General features: G+C 47.1%; 1 long non-coding RNA gene and 1 pseudogene across 7 annotated transcripts in view; one reads left to right on the top strand and one right to left on the bottom strand.

Moving 5' to 3' along the window:
* Positions 1 to 22,646, top strand: part of LOC132478336 (uncharacterized) — a 68,653-nt gene that overhangs the window by 42,478 nt on the left and 3,529 nt on the right. For 4 of the 7 annotated variants that reach the window (XR_009530388.1, XR_009530384.1, XR_009530386.1 and 1 more), the window contains 5 exons: positions 5,507 to 5,583; positions 12,006 to 12,082; positions 12,498 to 12,740; positions 17,139 to 17,381; positions 18,161 to 19,855. This is a non-coding gene — a long non-coding RNA (uncharacterized LOC132478336). The remainder of the gene's footprint in view (positions 1 to 5,506; positions 5,584 to 12,005; positions 12,083 to 12,497; positions 12,741 to 17,138; positions 17,382 to 18,160; positions 19,856 to 22,646) is intronic. The other 3 variants (XR_009530390.1, XR_009530387.1, XR_009530389.1) reach the window with 3 other exon arrangements.
* On the bottom strand, positions 1,693 to 9,973 carry LOC132478333 (probable ATP-dependent RNA helicase DDX28; annotated as a pseudogene).

Consider the following 22,646-nt stretch of genomic DNA (forward strand, 5'->3'; position numbering starts at 1 on the left):
AAGGAGACAACTCTGCCCTTAGCCTGATCAGGCCCACAGGAAGGAACCACACTTGGGGCAGCTTTTGATAGTGTGGCAATGAGAGAGAACCTTCTTTAGGAGGGGACTCCCTGTTGCCGACCTTGAAAAAGCAAAGATGGGACCTTCGTTTACTGGGGCTGTTGCAGAGGGGATGTGCCCAGGAGGTAGAGACTGCTTGGACTACCCTTTTAGAGGTTGGGCCACCCTGGTTGAGAACCACAGCATCTTCTGTCCCTAAACTGCTTGAATCAGTGGGTGCCCGTTAGGACAGACGAAGTCAGGCCTCATTGGAGCAGACTGCCTTTGGGAGTGGTAGAAGGTAAAATGTGAAGGGGAATGCTCTGGCGGAGGTTTGTCACGGCAGGTGGGCCAGCATGAGACCATTCAGAATCTCCAAGGCTCCGGAGATTACTTGGCTGGGAGCATCCCTCTGATGTGGTGTGGGGACTCCTACCTTAACAGGACCTGGCTGGGCATCTGGGGGAGGCAGAATAAACGGCTTATTAACTTAAGAGAGCGAGAGAATCACCTGGGGGGTTCCACCAAACCACTTAAAAAGCCTTGTACCTGGATTCTTGAGCCAACCCTCAGAAAACTTATCTAGATCTGGAGTAGGGCTCAGGAAGCTGCACTTTTAATAAGCTTCCTGGGCAGTCCCACCACAGTGGTCCATGGATAGAGAGACCAAATTATTGTGTATTCTCGGTTGCTTTTGGGAGTCAAAGTGGGCAATATTAAAAACTGCAGCAGGCATATGTATAAACAGGGAATATTCAAGGCAAGCAGAGGTGTATAGTTATTCTATGCATGAATCAGATTTGAGAAAAGCTAGCCTGGTGGTTAAAGAACACAACCCTGAGGACAGACAAACCAGATTCTTTCCTACTGACTTGTGTGATTTTGACCAAGTTCTTTTATCCTTCTGACTGTTTCTTCATATGGAAAAGAGCTATGACTGTACATTTAGCACAATATTCTCTTTCGGCAAAGGTTGCTCTGGGTCCATTTGTGTTCTCTGCAACTTAACCCTTTCCAGTACACAAGCATTTTTAAGTTGTTTGGTGAAGTATTACATTTGACTTTCAACAGTTCATTACTTTGGGCAAAGCTTATATAATGCTGCAGAGACTAGAACCTATGCAGAGATAGTGAGAGGATGTTATAAGCTTATTCTGCTGGTTTATAAAAAAGTTTAACCTTTTTTTCTCTTCCTCCACCTGCCACCAAGAGATGGAAAGAAGGCAGAGCCTGGAAATGCACACCAAGCAATATTTCTGTGTCAGTTTGCCTTTTATTCCTCTGCCAGTACTTCCCAGAGAGATTTCACCAAAAGTGCCTAAGCTTGCCATGGCCATTGTTGTGAAGAAAATTTCTCTTTATTGCTAGTCACATCCCCTTTTCCTTCTCCTGGAGGCTTAATGGATGTTTGGGGGCAGGAAACAAAATTTAAACTAAAACATCAATTGAAAGAGCCTTCGTCCTAAGTGTGGTAGTTTGGAGTGTGAATCTTCTCAGGGTCTACTGAATTCTGCCCCAGTGGAAACTGTTATTAAGGGGCACCCATAGAAACATCGCTTATTGTTAGAAACCATGACATAATACAGAGCCAAGATCGACATTATTCTTCACGTGAAAGGCTACAGAGAGCCAAGCTCAGTAGTTCACCCTCAAGTGTTGGCCAGCAACTTACCTTTTGAAGCCAGACAGCAGCCCGGGTCTTCAGAAGGTGACTAGGCAGCCCAGAGCACCCTACTGACAAGTGTGCTCACCCATCCAGCACAGAGGGAAAGGTCCCTGTTATGGCATCACATATAAGCCTGCTGCAATAAGGTTTGCTGGTGCAAAGGCTCTCTCACTGAGGACCCCAGTCCTGGAAGGCTTCTCCTCTGGCGAGCTGCCAGTTCAATCTTCTGAGCCAGGCTCACGTCCCAGGGATGGGTCACAAAGCTGATGACAGTGACTGGCACCTCGATCCCCACCCGGCCCACCCTCCCTGCTCTGTGGATGTAGTCTTGCAGGGTGAGAGGGAAATCATAATTGATGACTAGCTCCACCTGGGTGCTGTCCAGGCCCTGAGAGGCGATGTCTGTGCAGAGAAGAATGTCTCGGGAGCCCTTCTGGAAGGACTGGAAGATGCCTGCTCTCATTGAGGCTGGCATTTGTCCCTGCAGTCTTTTAAGTGTTGGATTTTGTGGTCATCCAGAATATATACCCCAGCCAGTTCACAGTGCTGTAGCAATTACAGAACACCAGAACAGTTCCTGCGGCGCCAGTCCTATATGCTCTGTCATGCTGCCTAAGGATCTGTACCAACCCAGTCACCTTCTCTGTTCCCTTCGGCCTCATGAATGTCTGTCTGACATGAGGCATGATGCAGTGGAGCTTGTCACTGGTAACGGGGGTTAGAGAGTCTAAGCTGGCAACTTTACTCAGCAGCTGGCCTCCACCTTCGGGAAATGTGGCACCCACCAGCACTAACTGAGCTTTGGGATTGAAGGGGTCTTTTAAGTCAGCTGGGCCTTCTGCTATATGGCTCCCCTCCAAGATGTAATCCACCAGTTCCAGGAAGATTTCATCCAACAGCATGTCTGCATCATCCAACACCAAGAAGGAGAGCTGCTCCAGGCTGATCAGTTGAGTTTTCAGGGCCTTCCACAGAGTCCCCAGAGTGGCCACCAGAATATCTGCTGGAGGTTGTTTGGACAGTTGCAGCCGGATCCTCCTCATGCCATGGCCTCCCCCTAACTCCCGCACCTGGAGGTCCAGGGAGCTGCCCAAGGCCTGGGCCACGGCACGCACCAGTTTGGCTAATTCTCGAGAAGGCACAAGAACCAGGCGTCAAGGAGCAGGGATACGACAGGGGTCCAGCCTTGGCTGGCCCAACAGCCGTTGAAGGAGAGGTAGCATGTAGCTGAGAGTTTTGCCACTGCCGGTTTCTGCAGTGCAGAGAATGTGGCGGCCGCGAAGAAGTGGGGGAATGGTACTCGACTGCACGTTTGTGGACCGAACAACTTCGGGAGCAGCCTCCTGTAGCACGCTCAAAACAGGGACCTCCAGAAACACTTCAGTGCAGCTGCCCTTGGGCGAAAGGTTCCGCAGCGCTGCAGCCTCATGTTGCGCGCACTCGATGGAGAAATGGTCCGCGTGGGTGCACCGATTCCTCCAGCCCCATGAAGAGAGTGGCGCGGGTTCCAAGAGCCCAGCGTGAGGTGAGCCGGCTGGTTCAAGTCGGGTCGCCGCACTGAAATCAGCGTCAGCCCAGGACGCGCCAGCACCGGCCGCGGGGGGGCAACGCTGGCCGCTATGCCGCTCTTCCTGCCGCCGCTGTAGAGCCCGCAGGATGCGCACCACGGGCAGGGGCTCGATGGGACCGCAGACCGTCAGGTCCCGGCGAGGCGCCGGAAGCAACCGAGCCGCGAGCGACAACAGCCGCAGCCGCCGTGCGAGAGCCATACACCCCTCGTTGCGGGAGAGGCGCACGACAGTGACGTCACAGGCGCGCCAAGGCCTCGCGGACGGTGGCTGGCGCGGCTCAGTAAGGCCCGCGGACTCGGCGAACTGTGTGGAAGGAGTGGGATGTGTAGAGCTCAGCAGCGGCGAGGTGTGTAGGTCCGAACCGGGGATGGTGACTCCAGACCCCCGCCAGCCTTGGGGAAGGGTGCGCGACGGAGGCAGGACCGGGGTCCGGCGATACGCGGCGATGGGGCCCTGGCATTACGAACCAGGAGGGCGGAGGGCTTCTGGCGATCCGATGTCCGATCCCTGCCGTGCTCTTTTGTCGCCCTCACAGCTCCTGTCATGGCTTGGCCAGTTCGGGTCTCCCCCTGTGACTTATGATGAGGGTGCGGCGATGTTTTCCCAGATGTGGTCCCCGTGTAAGGTCTTTGAATACAAGTATTTATTGAGAGTCTGAGTGAATGGGTCAGGCCTGGGGGCCGAGACCAGGAGTCCGGAGTCGTAGGTCCAGGCTCACCCTTCCCTTGGAGCTCCCCAGAGAGCTGAGGGCCCCGAGGGCAAGCTGATGGCTTTCAGCGTATCTTCTCTTCAGTCAAGAGAACTCATCTCTTGGTACTTTTCCCCTTTCTTTTCAGCTGAGGTTCATTCTCTCCTCCCTTGTCACCCTTTCCAAATTCTCATCCTGAACCCACTGCTTTCTTGGGTAGTTCACCTCCAACGGCTTTCCAGTCAGATACCTCAATTCCGTAAACAGCAGAGAGGAGGGTCCTGCTACAGGTTTGTGTCTTGTCTCACAAAGCCACGGTCAGGCAGGATATTTTACTTTAGTTCAGTTGTTCAGGTTGCCGAAAAGCCTTAGACAACAGGTACTTCCTGAACGGATACCGAAAATGGGTGTCCGATCACTTCTGTAATTTCCAGTGTCTTGGGTAGGAGATAAGGTAAACGTGGATTAATCACCTGGGAGGTTCTTAACATCTGGCGAAAGAGTTTTACTTTCATCGGACACCGTTATAGAGATAAATACTATCAAATTTCAAATAGCATTTTGATACCCGATAGACGTTCTGGAGAGTTGAATGCTAAGCCAGCAGAGGAGAGGGTTTTGAGTCCTCATGGGTGAACAGAGTCATTGGAAAGAGCAGTGGCTCTTGAGTGAGGGTGATTTTGCCATCACCCGTCCTCCAGAACGTTTGACAATGGCTGGAGACAGTTTTCTTTGTCACATCCGGGGTGTGGGGGCGGGTGGGGCGGTGCTGCAGACATCTAGTGGGTAGTGGCCAGGATGCTACTACATATCGTACAAGGCATAGGACAGCCCTCCCCACCACCCCAAAAGAATTATCTGGCCCAAAATGTCAATAGTGTGCTATGGAGAAACCTTGGATAGAGGCTGAGGACTGAAGAGAGGCTGAGGTTCTCACATGTACTCTCCCTTCAGGTTGTCAGTCACATTTGCCAGACCCTTGTGTGGCCCTGCCCCTTTCCTAGAATCTGTAGCAGGCACACTGATGCCATTGCTTGTCATGGCCTTGGGATGAGAAAACCTTGGGGGCTCCTCAAAGTCATAAACACAGGAAGGAAGGAGTGATTTAGGAGGGTGACGTGGGAGAAGAGAGCTTTAGGAAGAACAAAATTGTCCTCATGTGTTTGGGAAATGGGCCAGATGGAAAAGAGATGAGGTGTGCCATGGGGTGTACCATTGCAGAAGGCAGACTGGGACTGATGCGTGACAGGGAGTCAGATTCTGAATTTGATAATAGACTGCTGTAGCAACTAGAAGTGCCTAGACCTGTCTAGACAGTGCTGGGTTTTCTGTCACTGCAAAGTTCATGTATAGGCTGATGACCAGTGACTGGTGATATGCAAGAGGGGATTTCATATAAAGGATGCTCTAAGATATTGTGATTCTACACCACTTTTACGATTCTCTCCCAGAACTCGGAGCTCCTCGTTCGTTAGCTGAAGAGCTCCTTGGATGTCTGCTCTGACAAGTTTCATCCATTTACATGTGCCACTCATTTTTCAGGTACAAAACAAAGAATCGCTTTGCACAAAGCCAGAAGGGCTACGCTGAAAGAATGATCAGAAAAGAATAATACATAGGTAAGCATTTACATTGACTTTCTCCACATATTTGAGACAGGGTAGCTGGTTAGTGGCTGCTTTCTCGTGCTCGGGCCCTTACAAAGTGAATCTCCTCAGAATGTCATAGAGATTGGAGCCTATCTAAGCCTGTGTGTCTCTGCCCGTGGCCCCTAGTTTCTTCGTGTCATTGCTTTAGGTACTGTGTAAGGCCCTTCTCTTTTCCTCCGATCACAGCAGACATTGAGTAACCTCTAGTTCTGACTGAGATGCATATTTCACATTATAGTACTTTGAAATGAGAAAGGTTTACCTATTGTGGAAACAAATGTAGGCTCCTGGGAATGTTAGTGTCACATGGTAATGTTTTTCCCAGGGCTGCCATGGTAACTGACCGTTGCCTGGTTACTCCCTAAGTTTTGAAAAGAATGTCTCCTTGGATCTCAGGTGATAGTGGTACATTCCTTCCTTCATTTATTCATTCAGTATATATTTTCTGAGCACCATGTATGTCCCAGGTACTTTTCATATGGACAGTGAGTGAAACAGACAAAATTCCTGCCCTAGTGAAGTGTATATTCTGATTAAAATGGGGTGAGGCCTGGCCATTGGTAGTTTTAAAAATCTCTCCAGATGATTCCAATGTACAGCTAGGTTTGAGAATCACAGTTATAAGTGAAGCACTTTGGGAATTGCAAAGGCATTGCAGAAATAAAAAGTGGCTGGCTATTCGTATTCCTTCGCTATTCCTGCATTCTCCTGCCTGCATCCGGACTGTTGTACAAGTGCCGATCATTTTCTTTTCAGCCCTTTTCGCTGTTTGCCTAGACCCTTTATCCCTCTTTCTAACCTAACACCCTACCTCCTTCTGGTCTTCCAACCTCCAGTCCATCATCTGTTTGGGATTTATCCTAAAGTTGGTGGGAAGCCATTGCAGGGTATAAACAGGGAAGTGGTGTTAGCAGAGATGCCTTTTTCAGACACCATACTGGCTATTGTAAGAGAATGGATAGGAGGGGGCAGGAGAAGATTTGGGGAGACTCATTAGGAGGCTGGCTTTGTGCACAGTGGTGGCCTTGGAGGTGGAGTAAAGCAGGCACGTTAGAGTCATATTTGGAAGGTTAGTGATGGCTTGGAGGCGAATAGGAGTAAGCGATGAATTGGATGTGGGGAATGTGGGTTAATGGTGTGTAATTGGGTAAATGGAGGTGCTACTTACTGAAATGGGAAAAATTTTCTCCCCACGTATTGGCCTGACAAACACCTTCTCACCCTTTAGACCTTGAATCAGAGATCCTTTCTTTTTTTATTTTATTTTATTTCATTTTTATTTGGGCTGCGGTGCCGGCTTTCAGGATCTTAGTTCCCCAACCAGGGATTGAACCCAGGCCCCCTGAACTGGAGGCACAGGGTCCTAACCAGAGGACCACCGGGGAATTCCCAGCAAGAGATTTTTTTGTGTTTTTTTTTTGTTTGTTTTTTTAAATATAAGCTTTAATTAATCAATTTTTGGTCGCGTTGGGTCTTCGTTGCCGCGCGTGGGCTTTCTGTCGTTGCGGCGAGGAGGGGCTACCCTTCGTCGTGGGGCACGGGCTTCTCACTGCAGGGGCTTCTCTTGTTGCGGAGCACGGGCTCTATGTGCGCGGGCTTCAGAAGTTGTGGCGCACGGGCTCAGTAGCGGTGGCTCGTGGGCTTAGTTGCTCCGAGGCATGCGGGATCTTCCTGGAGCAGGGAGCAAACCCGTGTCCCCTGCATTGGCAGGTGGATTCTTGTTTTTGTTTTTGTTTTGTTTTGTTTTAAACATATTTATTGGAGTATAATTGCTTTACAATGGTGTGTTAGTTTCTGCTGTATAACAAAGTGAATCAGCTCTATGCATACGTATATCCCCATATCCCCTCCCTCTCGAGTCTGCCTCCACCCTCCTGATCCCACCCCTCTAGGTGGTGGCAAGGCACTGAGCTGATCTCCCTTTGCGACGCCACTGCTTCCCACTACCTAGCTATTTTACATTTGGTATTGTATATATGTCAGTGCTACTCTATTACTTCATCACAGCTTACCCTTCCCCCTCCCCGTGTCCTCAAGTCCATTCCCTACGTCTGCGTCTTTATTCCTGTCCTGCCCCTAGCTTCATCAGAACTCTTTTATTTTTTTAGATTCCATACATATGTGTTAGCGTACGGTATTTGTTTTTCTTTCTGACTTACTTCACTCTGTATGACAGACTCTAGGTCTATCCACCTCAGTACAAGTAACTCAATTTCGTTTCTTTTTAAGGCTGAGTAATATTCCATTGTATATATGTGCCACACCTTATCTATTCGTCTGTCGATGGACACTTGGGTTGCTTCCATGTCCTGGCTATTGTAAATAGTGCTGGCTGGCGGATTCTGAGCCGCTGCGCCACCAGGGAAGTCCACAGAGATTTTTTGAGGGAGGCCCTCCTCAACCCCCATCAGTCTCTTCGCTGCTGAGCTAGACTCCTACAGCCTTACGTAAGTGCTCCATCATAGCACCATGCACACTTTTATTTTCACACGTATCTGTAAGTTCCCTTTCTATAACCCTCTGTTCTATTGAACCTTACCCTCCTGCCTCGTCTTTCTGTCTCTAGTGCCTAGCAGTGCTTGGCATATCTTAGGGGCTCAGTAAGTGTCCGCTGAATAAATAATTGGAGACGGAGTATGAAGCTTAGGAAGGTTGATCAAGGCTTTGTCTTCTACACGTGGAGTAGGAGATGCCCTTAACACATCCGAGTGGGGATGTGTTTTGAGCAGTTGGTGTGAGGTTGGGATGCCTTTGGAGATGATCGTGGCCAGTAGTTTATACCATGGGAGTGAATAAATTTGTGGGGCAGGATGTGTGAAATTAGCAGGGAAGAGGGCCCACGACTGAGGAGCAACCTCAACATGTGAGGGCAGGAGGTGAAACCAGGAAAAGAGACTGCAAAGCAGGGGTAGAGAGAAAAACTGGGAGAGTGTGCGGTCGACGAACCCAGGGAGGAAAGAGATCAAGCAAGAGGGGAGGCTTCACCGTGCCATGTGCTGCTAGCAGAACACGATTGAGGACAGGTCAGTGTCTCATAGATTGAGCCACTTCGAGGTAATTGGTGACTTGAATCAGAGCGGTTTGGGGAGAGTGGCAGAGGGGGAGGGCATGCCGGAGTGGGCTGAGTAGTACAAAGGTAGTACCTCTGAGAAGAGCATCCTTGGCAAGCTTTGTGGTTTTTAGGAGGGACCGAGTTTGCTTAGAATAAATAAATTATCAGTTATCTCTGGGCCACGGGATTTGGATTTTCTTCGTTTTACTCCTGTTGCTCTCCCTTCAAAATATTTTTAGAATGTGACCACTTCTCGCCACCTCCCCTACTATCTCTCCGTCCTGAGCCACCATCATCTCTGACATCGGTGGCAGAAGAGCCTTCTGATGATCTGCCAGTGTCTACCGTGGCCCCCACAGTCTGTTTTTCATACAGCAGTCGGCGTGATCATGGGGAATGTGATCAGTCGTGCCACTCCTCTCCTTAAAATCCTTCACTGGCTCCTATCGTGAAGCGCCAACACAGCCCGCAGAGCGTCCGACAAGGCCATTCGGGGTCCGACCGCTGTGTCCGGCCTGCTCACTGCTCTCCATCCACTGTGTATCTGACCTCCGTTACCCTCTTCTCCTTTCTGTGCTGCAACCACAGTGGCCTCCTTCCTGTTCTTCTAACCCACCAGACAAGCTCCTGCCCCAGGGTCTTTGCACCGGCCCTTACCTCTCCTGTGCGCTCTTCCATTAGATACGGACTTGGCTAACTCAGATCTCTGCTCAGATGTCACCTGCTCATTGAAGTTTATCTGGGCTCCTCTATTTAAAATTTTAACCTATGGGGATGAGGTGGGGGGGGGGGCGGAAATGGGTGAGGGTGGTCAGAGGATACAAACTTCCAGTTACAAGACAAATAACGTTCTGGGATGTAATGTGCAGCATGGCAACTATGGTTAACAATACTGTATTGTATCTTTTTTCATTTTATTTATTTGTTTACTTTTGGCTGTGTTGGGTCTTCGTTGCTGCACGTGGGCTTTCTCTAGTTGCGGTGAGTGGGGGCTCCTCTTCGTTGCGGTGCACCGGCTTCTCATTGTGGTGGCTTCTCTTTTTGGGGGCCACCGGCTCTAGGCGCGTGGGCTTCAGTAGTTGCGGCACGTGAGCTCAGTCGTTGTGGCAGCGGCCCAGGTCGCGCCAGCACCGGCCGCGGGGGGCCCCGCTGCCCACTCTGCCGCTCTTCCTGCCGCCGCTGTAGAGCCCGCAGGATGCGCACCACGGGCAGGGGCTCGATGGGACCGCAGACCGTCAGGTCCCGGCGAGGCGCCGGAAGCAACCGAGCCGTGAGCGACAACAGCCGCAGCCGCCGTGCGAGAGCCATACACCCCTCGTTGCGGGAGAGGCGCACGACAGTGACGTCACAGGCGCGCCAAGGCCTCGCGGACGGTGGCTGGCGCGGCTCAGTAAGGCCCGCGGACTCGGCGAACTGTGTGGAAGGAGTGGGATGTGTAGAGCTCAGCAGCGGCGAGGTGTGTAGGTCCGAACCGGGGATGGTGACTCCAGACCCCCGCCAGCCTTGGGGAAGGGTGCGCGACGGAGGCAGGACCGGGGTCCGGCGATACGCGGCGATGGGGCCCTGGCATTACGAACCAGGAGGGCGGAGGGCTTCTGGCGATCCGATGTCCGATCCCTGCCGTGCTCTTTTGTCGCCCTCACAGCTCCTGTCATGGCTTGGCCAGTTCGGGTCTCCCCCTGTGACTTATGATGAGGGTGCGGCGATGTTTTCCCAGATGTGGTCCCCGTGTAAGGTCTTTGAATACAAGTATTTATTGAGAGTCTGAGTGAATGGGTCAGGCCTGGGGGCCGAGACCAGGAGTCCGGAGTCGTAGGTCCAGGCTCACCCTTCCCTTGGAGCTCCCCAGAGAGCTGAGGGCCCCGAGGGCAAGCTGATGGCTTTCAGCGTATCTTCTCTTCAGTCAAGAGAACTCATCTCTTGGTACTTTTCCCCTTTCTTTTCAGCTGAGGTTCATTCTCTCCTCCCTTGTCACCCTTTCCAAATTCTCATCCTGAACCCACTGCTTTCTTGGGTAGTTCACCTCCAACGGCTTTCCAGTCAGATACCTCAATTCCGTAAACAGCAGAGAGGAGGGTCCTGCTACAGGTTTGTGTCTTGTCTCACAAAGCCACGGTCAGGCAGGATATTTTACTTTAGTTCAGTTGTTCAGGTTGCCGAAAAGCCTTAGACAACAGGTACTTCCTGAACGGATACCGAAAATGGGTGTCCGATCACTTCTGTAATTTCCAGTGTCTTGGGTAGGAGATAAGGTAAACGTGGATTAATCACCTGGGAGGTTCTTAACATCTGGCGAAAGAGTTTTACTTTCATCGGACACCGTTATAGAGATAAATACTATCAAATTTCAAATAGCATTTTGATACCCGATAGACGTTCTGGAGAGTTGAATGCTAAGCCAGCAGAGGAGAGGGTTTTGAGTCCTCATGGGTGAACAGAGTCATTGGAAAGAGCAGTGGCTCTTGAGTGAGGGTGATTTTGCCATCACCCGTCCTCCAGAACGTTTGACAATGGCTGGAGACAGTTTTCTTTGTCACATCCGGGGTGTGGGGGCGGGTGGGGCGGTGCTGCAGACATCTAGTGGGTAGTGGCCAGGATGCTACTACATATCGTACAAGGCATAGGACAGCCCTCCCCACCACCCCAAAAGAATTATCTGGCCCAAAATGTCAATAGTGTGCTATGGAGAAACCTTGGATAGAGGCTGAGGACTGAAGAGAGGCTGAGGTTCTCACATGTACTCTCCCTTCAGGTTGTCAGTCACATTTGCCAGACCCTTGTGTGGCCCTGCCCCTTTCCTAGAATCTGTAGCAGGCACACTGATGCCATTGCTTGTCATGGCCTTGGGATGAGAAAACCTTGGGGGCTCCTCAAAGTCATAAACACAGGAAGGAAGGAGTGATTTAGGAGGGTGACGTGGGAGAAGAGAGCTTTAGGAAGAACAAAATTGTCCTCATGTGTTTGGGAAATGGGCCAGATGGAAAAGAGATGAGGTGTGCCATGGGGTGTACCATTGCAGAAGGCAGACTGGGACTGATGCGTGACAGGGAGTCAGATTCTGAATTTGATAATAGACTGCTGTAGCAACTAGAAGTGCCTAGACCTGTCTAGACAGTGCTGGGTTTTCTGTCACTGCAAAGTTCATGTATAGGCTGATGACCAGTGACTGGTGATATGCAAGAGGGGATTTCATATAAAGGATGCTCTAAGATATTGTGATTCTACACCACTTTTACGATTCTCTCCCAGAACTCGGAGCTCCTCGTTCGTTAGCTGAAGAGCTCCTTGGATGTCTGCTCTGACAAGTTTCATCCATTTACATGTGCCACTCATTTTTCAGGTACAAAACAAAGAATCGCTTTGCACAAAGCCAGAAGGGCTACGCTGAAAGAATGATCAGAAAAGAATAATACATAGGTATGCATTTGCATTGACTTTCTCCACATATTTGAGACAGGGTAGCTGGTTAGTGGCTGCTTTCTCGTGCTCGGGCCCTTACAAAGTGAATCTCCTCAGAATGTCATAGTGATAGGAGCCTGACTGAGCCTGTCTGTCTCTGCCCGTGGACCCTAGTTTCTTCTTGTCATTGCTTTAGGTACTGTGTAAGGCCCTTCTGTTTTCCTCCCACTCACAGCAGACACTGAGTAACCTCTAGTTGTGACTGAGATGCATATTTCACAGTATAGTACTTTAGAAATGAGAAAGGTTTACCTATTGTGGAAACAAATGTAGGCTCCTGGGAGTGTTAGTGTCACTTGGTAATGTTTTTCCCAGGGCTGCCATGGTAACTGACTGTTGCCTGGTTACTCCCTACGTTTTCCATTCGACGCAGCAGGCCCACTGCTAGGCCTCTCACCTGAGAAGTCCAGAATCGGGAAGACACAGGCTGTATCAGTTGCACTGCGGCCTTATTCACAATAGCCAAGATGGTGAAGCAACCCAAATGTCCATCAACAGGTGAATGGATAAAGAAGAAGAGGTCCATGTACACAATGGAATATTCACCATGGAGAACAATGAATTATTGCTCTTTGAGGCACCACAGATGAGCCTAGAGATAATCATGGAACATGAGGTAAGTTGGAAATCAAAAGACCTATATCCTATGATATTACTTATAGGCGTTATCTAATATCTGACCCACAGGAAAATATTTCCACAGAAAAAGACACTCACAGATGTAGGAAAAATCTATACTTATCTAAAAGGAAAGGTGGGAGGAATGGATAAATTAAGATCAGTGTTACATATACCAATACATATTATATACATGTGTCACAAAGACCGACCATATAGCAAGGGAGGTCTACGGAACACTGTGCATGGGAAGAGGATCTGTATATGAATAGACATATATAATGTACAAATGATCCAGATTGTGTACAGCTAGGACAAACAATATTCTAATAATTACCCCGATTACAAAAATTAAGACAACCAGTAAGAAGTAATGAGACATAAACGTATGGGGGTTTCTCCTGGCACATTCCATTCTAATTTACAACCTAGGAACATGACTTCCAGAAAGGCTCTCCTGCCCTACTACCCAGATTGGGGAATGAAGAAATGCTGACTCCTTGTGACCGTTTCACACAACAGCAGCTTTAAACCCACTGCTAATGGTCACTAACTATTCACCAAACGTGCAGTTCTGTAATGGCACCTGTCCACCAAAAAATTTCTGGGGTCGAAAACCGTATAAGAAATTCAAAAGAGGGCAACCTTCCAAGAAGACAATTTCAAGAGGTATATTGTATGCACACTTTGTTCTCCTTTTTTTTAAACAGAAACAAAAACGGCTTGGAAATATGATGAATTTTTGGTATTTGTAAAGACACGCAAACCCAAATTACAAAAACCTATCAGCTCACAGCAGTCAGAATGGCCATTAGCAAAAATGCTGCAAGCAATAAATGCTGAAGTGATCGTGGGGAAGTGCGTACCCTCCGTTCTAAGGGGGATGTGGTAAGGGCCACTAATGAAAACACAATGGAGGTGCTTTGAAAAGGGAAACATTGCGCTACCAGGCAATCAATCATACCCACTGCTGGACCTGTCACCTGAGAAAATGAGAATCAAAACCTCACAGACTGGCAATTCTGCACTCCAGCAATACTTACCATAGCCAACACTTGGAAGCAACGAAAATGTCCATCAACAGAGGAGTGCACCAAGAAGCAGTGGTCCATGTACACAATGGAATATTACTCCAATAAAAAGTTTAAATTAAATTTAAAAACAAACATAAGTAAGGAGACGTAAGCATTTGGGGGTTTATCTGGGCACATTCTTCTCTAATTTATAACCGAGGAACACCACTGGCAGGAAGGTCTGTTTCCCTAGTACCAGCGTGGGGAACTTAGAAAGGCTGCCACCCTCTGGCTGTTACCTGCAAAAGCAGCTTTAAAGCCTGTGCTAATGGTCACTTCATGTGAACAAGTACTGCAGGGCTGTAAATGAAACCTGCCCTCAAAATGTCTTGAGGGAGGTAATGGCCAAAAAATTTCAAAATGTGACACATACTTTAAGAAAACACTTTGAAGAGCTAAGCTGTAATCACAGTTTGAAAAATAAGAAGGACATGCCTTAAAGCTTAATGTCAAGGGATTATGAGACACACGGAAATTCAACCACAAAGAGGTATCAGTTCACACCCCTCAGAATAACCTTCAGCACGAAACCCATAATCAATAAATGCTGGGGCTTCCCTGGTGGCGCAGTGGTTGAGAGTCCACCTGCGATGCAGGGGACGCGGGTTCATACTCCGTTCTGGGAAGATCCCACATGCCGTGGGTGCCTGTGCTCCGCAACGGGAGAGGCCACAACAGTGAGAGGCCCGTGTACCGCAAAACAAACAAACGAAAATAAATGAATGAATGAATTCATGCATGCATGCTGAAGGTGTTGTGGAGAAATGCATACCCTCAACTTTCAGTGGGATGTACCCTGGAAAGAGCCACTAATGAGAACAGAATGGAGATGCCTTTAAAAGGTACACATTGAGCTACAATATCATTCAGCAGGCCCATTCCTGGACCTATAACCAAAGAAGACAGAATTGGAAAGGCACAGGAAGGCAAATATGCACTGCACAGTATTACAATAGCCAAGATATGGAAGTAACCAAAAAGTCCAGCAACAGATGAGTGGACAAAGAAGAACTGGTACAAGTACAGACAAAATATTAGCCAAGGAAAAAAAGGACACATTGCCCTGTGCAGCACCGTAGATGATTCTAGATGTAATCACACAACCTGGAGTAAGTCAGAAAGAGAAAGACACATATTGTATGATATCACTTATAGGTGTTACCTAAAAATTGATACCAGTGAAGATATTCCCACAGAGAAAGGCTATCAGAGATTCATTAAACAAATTTATGGTTCACCAATGGAAAGGTGTGAGGATTGGATACATTAGGATATTGGGGTTAACAGACGTATACAAACACAGGTGAAATATATAATCACCAAAGACCTACGGAATACCAAGAGAAGACTATTCAACATTCTGTCATAACGTACATGGGATAAGGATCCCAGGAAGAATAGACATATGTTTATGTGTACAAGAACGACATCTTGCACACCTAGAACAAGCCAAATATTGAAATCAAACTTGCTGTGATAAAAAATAAAAATTATATTAAAAAAACGAACAAGAAGTTGTGAGACAAACTTAAGGAGCTTTCTCCTGGGATAGTCCATTCTAAATTACAACCTAGAACACGACTTCCATTGAGGCTCTGCTGCCCTAGTAACCAGATTTGGTAAGGGATAACTGCTGCCACCTTGTGGCCGTTTCACACAACAGCAGCTTTAATCCCAGCGCTAATGGTCAGTTGATATTCAAAATAAGTGCAGGCCTGTAAATCACACCTGCCCTGAAAACAAATCCTGGGGTCGTATATCGAACAAAAAATTCAAAAGACGTCCATATTTCAAACCGACAGTTTCAAGAGGCATAATTTATGCACATTTGGCTTCTGTTTCTTTTCCTTTCTTTTTTTGTTAAAAAAATGGGAACGGAAAAAGGCTGAACATCAGGAATTAATAAAGCCATGCAAGTCCAGTGTATGAAAACGTTCACCTCACAGCCGTCAGAATGATTATCAGCAAAAAAAGTCTAAAAGAATAAATGCTGAAGGGGTTTTAGAGAACTGTGTACCCTTTAGCTGCTAGTGGGATGAAACCTGGTAACAGCCAGTAGTGAGACCAGATTGGAGGTGCGTTTAAGGGTAAAAATGGAGCTACCATGTGATCTGGTAGGCCCACTAATGGGCCTATCACATGAGTAGACCAGAATCAAAAAGACACAGGCTGGCAATCCTGCACTGCAGCAACATGTACCATCCCAAGACCTGGAAGAAACCAAAATATCCATCAACAGAAAAATGCACCAAGAAGAAGTCGTCCATGTACACAATGGAATATTAGCCATGAAAAAGCATGGAATAGTGCCGTTGGCACCACCATAGAAGGATCTACAGATAATCACCCAACTTGAAGTAAGAAAGAAACCGAAAGACAGACATCCTATGACATCACTTACAGGTGTTACCTAAAAATTGATACCCATGAAATAATTTCCAAGAGAAGGACACACATAGATTCAGAAAACCAAATTATGTTTAACCAAATGGAAAGGTGTAAGGAATGTATGAATTAGGATATGGGGGTTAACAGACATGTACTAATACATATGAAATATATAATCACACAATACCTATGGGATACGAAGAGAGGTCTACTCAACACTATAATATACACGGGAAAGGATCCAAAGAGGAATAGACAGATACATTGATAGGATGAACCAGAGACTGTACACCTAGGAGAATCTACATTTTTATCAAATTTGCTCTGATAATTAATAAAAATTAAATTAAAAAAACAAACAATAATTTAGGAGATATAAACTCTTGGGGCTTTTCGCTGGCACATTCCACTCTAATTTGCTGCTTACTAACACAATTTCCAGGAAAGCTCTGTTGCCCAAAAACCCAGAGTTGGAAATGTAGAAATGCTGCCGCCTTGTGGCTGTTTCCCACAAGAGCAACTTTAAACCCACAGCTAATGGTCACTTAACATTCCCAAGGACTCAGGGCTGTAAAGGACACCTGCCCTAAACAATTGTGCGGAGGTAGGGAATGGCCAAAAAAAAAAAACTGGCAAATTTTCAAGGAGATAGTATGGAGGGGTAAGTTTTACTCACTCATTTTCAAAAAAGAGGAAAATGGGTAAAAGCTCAACATCAGGAATTATTAGACTCATGCAAGTCTAACCTCCAAAAATTTTCAACTCACACATGTCAACTACCATCAGCAAAAAGTCTACAAGCAATAAATGCTGAAGGGGTTTTAGAGAACTCTGTACCCTCTAGCTTCTGGTGAGATGTAAAGTGGTAACAGCAAATAATGAGAAGAGAAAGGAGCTGCATTTAAACGTAAAAATTGAGCCACCATTCCATTCAGCAGGCCCACTGCTGAGCCTCTCACCTGAGAAGTCCAGAGTCGAGAAGGCACAGGCTTCAACAGCTGCACTACAGGAATTTTCACAATAACCAAGACATGGAAGTAACCAAAATGTCCATCACCAGATGAGTGGAAAAAGAAGGAGTGGTCCATGTACAAAATGGAATATTCGCCGTGGAAAACAATGAAACACTGCTCTTTGAGGCACCATAGTTGATCCTGGAGATAATCACATAACATGAGGTAAGTCGGAAAGCAAAAGACATATCCTATGATACCACTTATAGGCGTTATGTAACAACTGACACAAATGAACATATTTCCACAGAGAAAGATACTCACAGACTTAGAAAACAAACTATGCTTATCTAAAAGGAATGGTGGGGTGAATGGAAAAATTAAGATTAGGGTTACCATACGTGTACAAATACCTACTAAATACATATATTAAAAAGACCGACCATATAGCAAGGGAGGTCTATGGAACACTCTGCAATAATTTACATGGGAATTGGCTCTGTACAGGAATATATATATATATATATATATATATATATATATATATATATATATATATAATGCACAAATGAACCAGATTGTGTACACCTAGGACAAACAATATTCTAATCATTACCCTGATTAAAAAACTAAAACAACGAACAAGAATTAATGTAAGATAAACTTATGGGGGTTTCTCCTGGCACATTCCATTTTAATTTACAACCTAAGCACAGGACTTCCAGAAAGGCTCTGCTGCCCTAGTAACCAGATTTGGGAATGGAAAAATGCTGCCGCCTTGTGGCCATTTCCCACAACAGCAGCTTTAATCCCAGCGCTAATGGTCAGTTGATATTCAAAATAAGTGCAGGCCTGTAAATCACACCTGCCCTGAAAACAAATCCTGGGGTCGTATATCGAACAAAAAATTCAAAAGACGTCCACATTTCAAAACGACAGTTTCAAGAGGCATTATTTTACGCACATTTGTTTTGTTTCTTTTTCTTTTTCTGTTAAAAAAACAGGAATGGAAAAAGGCTGAACATCAGGAATTAATAAAGCCATGCAAATCCAGTGTACAAAAACTTTCACCTCACAGCCTTCAGGATGATCATCAGCAAAAAAAAAAAAAGTCTACAAAGAATAAATGCTGAAAGGGTTTTAGAGAACTGTGTACCCTTTAGCTGCTGGTGGGATGTAACCTGGAAACAGCCAGTAGTGAGAACAGAATAGAGATGCGTTTAAGGGTAAAAATGGAGCTACCATGTGATCTGGTAGGCCCACTAATGGGCCTGTCACATGAGTAGACCAGAATCAAAAAGACACAGGCTGGCAATCCTGCACTGCAGCAACATGTACCATAGCCAAGACCTGGAAGAAACCAAAATGTCCATTAACAGAAAAATGCACCAAGAAGAAGTCGTCCATGTACACAATGGAATATTAGCCATGAAAAAGCATGGAACAGTGCCGTTGGCACCACCATAGAAGGATCTACAGATAATCACCCAACTTGAAGTAAGAAAGAAACCGAAAGACAGACATCCTATGACATCACTTACAGGTGTTACCTAAAAATTGATACCCATGAAATAATTTCCAAGAGAAGGACACACATAGATTCAGAAAACCAAATTATGTTTAACCAAATGGAAAGGTGTAAGGAATGTATGAATTAGGATATGGGGGTTAACAGACATGTACTAATACATATGAAATATATAATCACACAATACCTATGGGATACGAAGAGAGGTCTACTCAACACTCTATAATATACACGGGAAAGGATCCAAAGAGGAATAGACAGATACATTGATAGGATGAATCAGAAACTGTACAGCTAGGAGAACTACATTTTTATCAAATTTGCTCTGATAATTAATAAAAATTAAATTTAAAAAGCAAACAATTTAGGATATATATGCTCTTGGGGCTTTTCGCTGGCACATTCCACTCTAATTTGCTGCTTACTAACACAATTTCCAGGAAAGCTCTGTTGCCCAAAAACCCAGAGTTGGAAATGTAGAAAAGCTGCCGCCTTGTGGCCGTTTCCCACAAGAGCGGCTTTAAACCCACAGCTAATGGTCACTTAACATTCAGAAGGACTCAGGGCTGTAAAGGACACCTGCCCTAAACAACTGTGCGGAGGTAGGGAATGGCCAAAAAAATTCAAAACTGCAAATTTTTCAAGAAAATAATATGAAGAGGTTAATTTGGCTCACTTTTAAAAAAAGGAAAATGGATAAAAGCTCAACCTCAGTAATTATTAGACTCATGCAAATCTAATCTACAAAAAGGTTTCAACTCACACCAGCCAACTGGCCATCAGCAAAAAGACTACAAACAATAAATATTGAAGGGATTTTAGAGAACTGTGTACCCTCTAGCTGCTGGTGAGATGTAAAGTGGTAACAGCCAATAATGAGAACAGAAGGGAGCTGCAATTAAAATAAAAATTGAGGTACCATTCAATCTAGCAGTCACACCACTGGGCCTCTCACCTGAGACCTGAATCGAGAAGACCCAGGCTGAAAAATCTGCACTGCAGCCTTATTCACAATAGCCAAGACAGTGAAGCAACCAAAAGGTCCATCAACAGATGAACAGATAAAGAAGAAGTGGTCTATTTATACAACAGAATATTAGCCATGGAAAACAATGAAACACTGCTATTTGAGGCACCATAGATGAGCTTGGAGATAATCACAGAACATGAGGTAAGTCAGAAAGCAAAAACCTATATCCTATGGTATCACTTATAGGTGTTAACTAATAACTAACACAAATGAACATATTTCCACAGAGAAAGACACTCACAGACTTAGAAGTATGCTTATCTAAAAGGATAAGTGGAGTGAATGGAAAAATTAAGATTAGGGTTACCATACGTGTACAAATACCTATTAAATACATATATCAAAAGACCGACCATATAGCAAGTGAGGTCTATGGAACTGTGGAGACGTCCCAATCACCTGACTGCCCTCCGACCTGCCGTGAACTGGAGACTGAGACCAGGCACGCCTCTCTCCTTCTCCATTCACTCAGGGACAGACTGGGGGTCATGGGAACCTCAGAATCGAAACCAGATTCTAAGACACCCCTGGGGTGTCTCCTAGCCAATTTTACAGCCCTCGGTTTCTCCCAAGTTCTCCGTTGCCGACGGCTTATTTTCTATTCCACTGTGGCCAGGCCACAATATCCTCTAGACAATCAATCCAAATGGCCTCCTGAAGGGACTTTCAATTTTAACATCCTCTGTGATCTAGATAATTACTGCCGCAGGATGGGCAAATGATCCGAGGTCCCCTATGTTCAGGCCTTCTGGTATTTACGCTCCCGCCCCTCCCTCTACGTCGATTGTTCCACTTCCCAGATCTTTCTTGCCAAACAGACATCTCCTACATCCAAGCCCCTAATTTCCTTTGATGATGACTCCTCTCCACTAGGCGACCCACCCGAATCTCTCGCCTCTCCCCGCTCCAGAGCTTCTCTCCAGCCTCCACCCAACCCTGAAGCGGTCCCTCCTCATCCCGCAGCCGCTCTGGCCCATCCAACCGCTCCCTCGCCTCCCTCAACGGTTTCTCCTGCCACGCCCCTTGCTTCGCCAATTAGTGCACATACACGCTCTCCCGACTCCCAAGATCCAAATCTCTGCCCTCTGAGGGAGGTAGAAGGAGCGGAAGGATTAGTTACAGTTCATGTTCCCTTTTCCCTCCAAGTTCTCTCTCAAATAGAAACGCGATTAGGCTCCTTTTCGGCGGACTCTTCCCGCTACATCAAATAATTTCGCTACCTCTCTCAAGCTTACGATCTAACCTGGTATGATATCGCTGTGATCCTATCTTCTACTCTGACCCCTGATGAGAGGGAAAGAGAATTCAAACTGCTGCCCGAAACCATGCAGATCAGGTTCACCTTACCGACAACTCCATGCCTGTCGGAGTGACTGCTGTACCTGGTACCAATCCAGGCTGGACTTATCAGGATGGCCAAGATAGCCGTCATAAACACGACCTCATGATCCAGTGCCTCCTGGTTGGCATGCAGGCTGCTGCTCATAAGGTAGTCCATTTTGAAAAACTAAAAGAGATAATCCAAGAACCTAACGAAAATCCAGCTATCTTTCTCAATCGCCTTACAGCGGCCTTAACTTTCTACACCCAACTGGATCCTGACACCCCGGCAGGGGCAGCGGTCCTAGCCACCCATTTTATCACCCAATCAGCCCCGGACATCCGAAAGAAATTAAAACGGGCAGAAGACGGCCCTCAAACCCCTATTCGAGATCTGGTAAAGATGGCCTTTAAAGTCTACAATGGCCCTGAGGATTTGGCAGGATCCAGCTGACAGGCTCGGATGCACCAGAAGGTGGCCCTCCAAACCCAACCTCTTGTAGCCGCCCTAAGGCCGGCCATCTCCCATGTATCACAGCATCCATGGGGTCCGCAAAAGGCAACCCCGCCGGGGGCCTGCTTCAAATGCAGAAAAGAAAGCCACTGGGCTCGCCAATGTCCCAATCCCCAACCTCCTTCTAAGCCCTGTCCCAGCTGCGGGTTAACGGGCCACTGGAAGAGTGACTGCCCTACGACTGGCCCTCCCTCAGCATCTCCACGTGGGGGGGCAGGCCGACCCAATGGCATTACCACTCGAACTGCTGGGATTGGCTGACGACTGACGGCACCCGGACTCGAAGACCCCCATCACCCTCACCGAGCCCAGGGTAACGCTACAGGTAGCGGATAAGTCCATTTCATTTCTGGTGGACACGGGGGCTGCCTATTCGGTCCTGCCTACTTATTCCGAGCCACTTTCTCCTTCCCAGATCTCGGTTATGGGTATTGATGGCAAACCATCCTTCCCACTCCAGACCAGTCGACTCCCATGTCATATCAAAGGGCTCCCTTTTACTCATTCCTTCTTAGTCATACCATCCTGCCCAGTTCCCTTGCTAGGCCGAGATGTCCTTTTCCACTTAGGGGCCTCCCTCCAGCTGGATAGACTTGACCCTAAGGTCCCCTCCTCCCAACTCCTGCTTCCTCTTCTCGGCCTGTCTCTAGAACCCTCCCCCTCCTATCCCCCTCTTCCAATCACATGGAACCCAATCAATCCCCATGTCTGGGATGCTTCTAAGCCCATAATAGCAACACACCATTCCCCCGTCCTCATCCGCCTAAAGGACCCCTCCAAATTTCCATCAAGGCCCCAGTTTCCCATCTCTGAGACTCACCTTAGGGGCCTACAACCTATTATCACAGGACTCCTAAACCAGGGACTCCTTATCCCCAGTGACTCTCCCTGAAACACCTCCATCCTGCCTGTCTGCAAGGCCTCTGGGGATTATCACCTAGTCCAGGACCTCCTACTAATCAATGAAGCCATAATCCCTCTCCACCCAGTAGTACCAAACCCATACACCTTGCTCTCCCATATCCCCCCATCCACAACCCACATTACGGTTCTGGATCTCAAAGATGCCTTTTTCACTATCCACCTACATCCCGACTC

The sequence above is a fragment of the Mesoplodon densirostris genome, chromosome 18 (genome assembly GCF_025265405.1).
Source record: "Mesoplodon densirostris isolate mMesDen1 chromosome 18, mMesDen1 primary haplotype, whole genome shotgun sequence".
Taxonomy (NCBI): Eukaryota; Metazoa; Chordata; class Mammalia; order Artiodactyla; family Ziphiidae; genus Mesoplodon; species Mesoplodon densirostris.